This window comes from Daucus carota, chromosome 2, assembly GCF_001625215.2.
Source record: "Daucus carota subsp. sativus chromosome 2, DH1 v3.0, whole genome shotgun sequence".
Taxonomy (NCBI): Eukaryota; Viridiplantae; Streptophyta; class Magnoliopsida; order Apiales; family Apiaceae; genus Daucus; species Daucus carota.
In genome coordinates, this window is record NC_030382.2 from 32,367,237 (window position 1) to 32,373,236 (window position 6,000).

Below are 6,000 nucleotides of genomic sequence, written 5' to 3' on the forward strand. Positions count from 1 at the left end.
CAAAATAGTTAACTAAAAGCCCACCTAACAGCCCACCTAGCTCAAAATATTATAAATAATTCATTAAATATAGTTTCTTTAACCAAACTTAAACTATCCAAGTAAAATATGGTCCCTCGATTAAATAATTCAAAGATCAAATATTTATATTGTGCAAATTCTTAGCTTGAGAAATTTATTGATAAATTATGTTAAGATATATAGTTAAACTAGTTTGTAATCTGATTTTAATATTTAGGATACAATTAGTATATATTTCTTGTGCTAGTTATTTTTAATTGTCAAAAGGAAAGCATATTAACTTTAAATTAAGATTTTCTTTTATGCCGGACAAATTACTACCTTTTTTCAAAATTATTACCCTATAATTAGTTTGTGGTATATCTCTCAAGAATATACATAAGGATTTTATCAAATGTTTATTCCTATATTGGAAAAACCCTTGCTACAATGATAATGTATAATATTATGAAAAAATTTTGTTACTATAATAACACTTGATATATGATTTGTTGCAAGTAATGTCTAACATGATAATAATTTATTTGTCAGTGTGACTCCTTAAGATCAATTATTTGTGTTTATTTTAAATGCAAAATATACTATATAGTGAAGTACGTAAAAGGATTTGCAATACACTACTAGTGTATTTTTTCATCACACAAAAATAAAGCTCCACTAATGAATTTTTTGAAGAAGATCATTTCTTGATCATGTCTCAAGATTCAATACTAAAGCTTGGAGTGAATAAATTTTGTGAAGTGAAAAATATTTTACATAAGTTATAGACAAGTAACAGATGCACTACATATGTTCTTTTGGTTGGTGAGTGCATTAATATCTCTAAGTGAGCTTTTCACGACAATGCTAAATTACTTGACGACATATAATATTTTAAATTTTTATGCTTCTAGAGATTTTGATGATGTTATAGAAACGGTCATTTGTTCCTAACTTTAGACCGAATGTCAACCAGTTGTCCAAATCTTTTATTAAGCTTTTTAACTGATTTCCGAGTCTTCAACGGATAACCCTCATTCGTTGGTGGATTATCCATCAACGGATGATCATCATCCGTTGATTCATCAGCTTCTTCTTCAAAGATTTCTCTATCTTTGTTCCAGGCTTTCTTACTCGTTTTTTCTTAGATTTGAGTACTATGCATACGGTCAATGACATTGATGGTGTCCTTTCACTTTGCAATAATTTTTTGCTCCCTTTCCAACGGCTTCTTAAGAATTTGTTCTTTATAAAACACAACCACTATCTCTTTCCTTGATATATTAGTATCCCTTTTGATTTTCTTAAGCTGAAGTTATTCAGAGTCTAGTGTAGCATTTCTCTCAACCAATAAATCATTAGCGCCATTCATTTTAGCAATTTCTTTTGTTAATGATTTAGAGAAACTATAAGATTTTATATTTCATTTGACATGTCATCAATAATTTGCTAGTATTCAATATTAGAAAGTTCAGAAGTGTTAGTGGTTTTTAACTGTCAACTGCTTATAGGTTTGGCTTCTGATTCATCTCTTTAGCCATCAAGGCAATATTCACAAGAAGATCATCACCTAAATCATCTCGATCAGCTGCCCAGACTTTCTCCGTAGTGTTGATTGCTCTTTTCTTTTGCTTTAGGAGCTTAAAGTATTTCTTTTTATAATCAATATTTTCAGTTGAGGAGCTTTTCCTTTTATCGATGGGTTCTATGCACTGATTAGAGAATTGACCAAGTAGACCACAGTTGTAACATTTAAATTTTGATCTGTCAACCAAGTTTGATAATTTTGGATGACTACTCCTTCTAAATGGTTTATTGGTTATAAAGTTTCTCTTGAACTTGAGCTTTGGAGAATTTTATAACCCAAACACATCTAGTGATCTAGCCTCCGTGTATATATTCTTGAATCGATTCAATTTTATGTCTTTATTCTTGAATCGATTTTTGGCTATTGTTTCTTTGCGTGCCACTGCCAATTGGGAGATTTCATACTTGTGTTATGACTTGTGTGTATTTCAGATTTGTGTGTATTTATGTTACATACTTGTGTATAGTTGTATACACGTTGTTGTATACCTATCAAATAAAAATCCCAACAAATCCTCCTAACAATGTAGCGGGGCAAGTCGGAGTCAATCCCACATAGACAAATGTGTTAAACACTAGTTATTTCTTGATTAATTCAACTAAGCAAAGAACACAATAATATTTTAGAGATTAATTAAACTAATTATACTAAAGCGGATAAGGATTTTATCAGATAATTAAAAACATCTAGAATTAAGTTTCCCCACTAGCAAGAATCAATGCAATTACGATTCCCTACCCCAAATTAATGAAATATATTACTCAAGAGGAAAGATGCGCCCTATAAAATACCAATAACCTCTTCCGAGTATTAATGGCTTCTCTAAAAATACAATCAAGCCTATTTCCATGGTATCATGCAAATTAGAGACATTAAACACAACATCTTGATTTCCTAACAATCCGTTCTACCTATTGTCATGGAGAATTTCATGTCTTTATTGGATAAATCACAACCATCTAAATCCAACTTCCGATGGTAATTAGATATTGGTTCAAACAATACACATAATCATGCCCGACTTGTAATTGTTAATTAGCACAACTCAATAAGCAAATTAAATAATCTATTTGGGGTTGGGGGAATCATGCATCTATCATAGTTAGGGTTCAACTTAACCCTGGATTATAGATCTACTCACTCATGATTAAACTAACAAAACACAAGATGTAAAAAAACACATAATTAAACTATTATTGAGAATAGAGAAAAAACCTTCAATCTTCAAATCTTGAACAAGAAGAAAAATAAAAGCCTCCTCTCTTCTCTCTCTATCCCCCTATATGTATCTCTCATAAAAACTAATTGATATCTCTAGAATAAAACTATTTAAATGCTTTTCTCCACATTTTTTGGGCTGTTCCAGTTGGGTTTTGGATATTGGACCATCTCTGAATTAAAGAAAATTTTCTAAGTTTCGCTTGGGCTGTAAGATCGTCAAAATCTGATGTACAGAACTCCAGATATGGCCCACACAGCGAAATATTAGGTGTGGCCCAATAAATCCGAATTGTGGCCAAATAAATCCGAATTTCCATCCAAATTTAAGTCCAATTAAGCTTATTTCTTCAAATCCTTCCAACTTTAGGAATTCATTGCACTCTACAATAAAAAATTAAAATCTATTAAATACATATCCAAATCAATGCAAAATACAATTAAATATGAGAATAAAATCATCTAAAATATATATATAATATACTCTTATCATGCACACTAGACTTCCAAGCAGGGACTTATATGAGTTATTTTATTGTATTTGTGGATGGAAAATGAAGGAGATTATCAAGATGAACTCAAAACTCCAACTGAAACCTTAGCTTCAAAGTCGAAAAAGCGAAAGCAAATGGAATCTAGAGCTCGAATATGGGATCACTATATTAAATTTGCAAGTGAGGACAGCAAAATGAAAGCAAAGTGCAAGTATTGTGGTAAGGAGTTAAGTGCAAATTCTTCAAGTAATGGTACTAGTAGTTTGCATAATCATTTGAAAACTTGCAATTTATATAGTGTTCAAGGTCATCAATCTGAATTAGTTTTTCAAAATAATAGAGATAGTGGTCTCACAACATTGACTAGTTTTACTTTTGACAAGGATTTGTGTAGAGAGAAGTATATTAAGATGATTGTTATTGATGAATTACCATTTAAGTTTGGGGAGGGTTACGGGTTTAGAGAATTTAAGGCTACCGTGCAACTAATGTTTCAAATCCCATCGAGATGGACCGTTGCACGTGGATCTTATGGAATGTATGCTCTTAGGAGAAATGATTTAAATGTCTGATTACTTCAAAAAAAAACACAAACATTTTTGATAACTACGAACACATGGACTTCTAATCAAAGAATTAATTATATGTGTTTAACCGCACATTTTATTGACAAAGATTGGAAGTTGAATAAAAGAATACTAAACTTTTTTCCGATTACTAGTCATAAAGGTAAACCAATTGCATTAGCTATTGAGGAGTGTTTGGTGGAGTGGGTAATTACGAGGGTGTTATCTATCACGGTTGATAATGCTAGTTCTAATGATGTTGTATTGGAGAGATTAAAAGGTAGAATTGGTAATTGGGATTCTAGTGTTTTGGATGGAGAGAATTTACATTTACGGTGTGTTGATCATTTAAATTTAGTTGTTAAAGATGGGTATAGGGTAAGAAATGCCGTTAAATATATAAGACATTCACCCTCTAGAGAGATGGTGTTTATGGAATGTGAAAAATATGAGAGAGTTGAGGTAAAAAGATTTTGGTTCTTGACGTGGATACTAGATGGAATTCAACATATGAGATGTTAGATGTGGCGGAGAAATATGGAAGGGCATTTGATAGGTATGATACACAGGATCCTAGATACAAAAAACATCTCAAGTTGAATAACATCGATGGAAGGCCTACGAGTGATGATTGGAGTACCATGAGAAAGTTTGCATCATTTTTAAAAATATTTTATGTTCTAAGTTTGAAGATTTCAGGGACACAATATGTTACTTCTAGTATTTTCTTGCATGAGATATATGCCATTCATTCTATCTTGAGTGAATGGACATGTGGTAATAATGTTCACATGTGTGCTATTGGAAAGGAAATGTTGGATAAGTTTAATAAATATTGGGGAGGTCCAAGAGGAATGAATAATCTTTTGTTATTTCAGTTGTACTTGATCCAAGGCACAAGTTACAATTTGTGTTGTATATGTTAAAAGCCATGTATGGAATTGAAGTTTCGGGCTTGATGGGAAATCATTAGAAGAAGCAATACATAAGATGTTCAATGAATACAAATCAAGGATTGCATCAAATAAAAGAATGAATGAGGGTAGAGAGAAAAGAAGTGAAGATGGTGGAATGATCTCAAGTGATGGTAGTGCATCGGATTTGGAAGAATATTTGGGTGAAAAACCAAAAATATGGTATTAGAGCTATAAGGTTCGACACAAGTTACAAGATCAACTCTGCGTTACCCCTAGTATTCTCTCAATATGATACGAACACGAAGGAATTAATAGGAATTAATTATCCAATAGATGAGTGTCGTGATCCACTCTTAATTCTAAAAAATGGGATCTCGATCGAGTTCCTGGAGCGGCGAAATATATAACAAGATCCTTTAATATCTTAAAATTTTAGATGGATTGGTTCACAACACGCGAGCCTCAGTGTTATTTTATAACCAGAACAAATTTACAACTTCGAACTATGCCCCTCGAATTCTGAAATCTGATTCTACTGGTTTTAATCCAAGTTAACTTGGAACTGTTTACAATAAAACATAATAGTATTGTCTCTAGGACACCAATACAAATAGTAAGAAAATAAAGATGATGAGAGCGAAAAAAGGAGGAAGGAAAGAAGGAATCAGCACAAACGCTTATGTCAGGCACCGAAACAAAGTCATCTGAAATGAGGCACTTGTTAATTAACGACAAAAAGAAATCGCCATATACGACAAAAAAACTCAACTATGGCACTCCCTCGATAGAAACACAATAATTAAACATATGAATTTTAAAAAGCCTTTAACACAATTTGTAATATAAAACCTTATGTATCTAGTTATAAAACGAATCATAATTTGATCGTCTAAGCTATATTTATCAAGATCTTTATATATTCTTACATGAAATGGCATGAGCTTAGCACAACTATTCGAATTACAGTATTTTCTTACACCAGATACGCTCTACCTTCACATTCTACGTGAATCCACACATGTCCCCCCAATCAAACAAATCCTTTTCTACACAACATGATTGTTCCTCAGCCAAAAGAATAGCACATTTGGTCTGGCTTTTTTGGTCAGCAATGCATATTGTATAGTTATATTGTTTGCAGGCATACCAGTCAGTTTGCGTTCACTTGGATAGAATGTAATAAGAGGAGAATGCAATGAAAAATTATAAGAAAATTT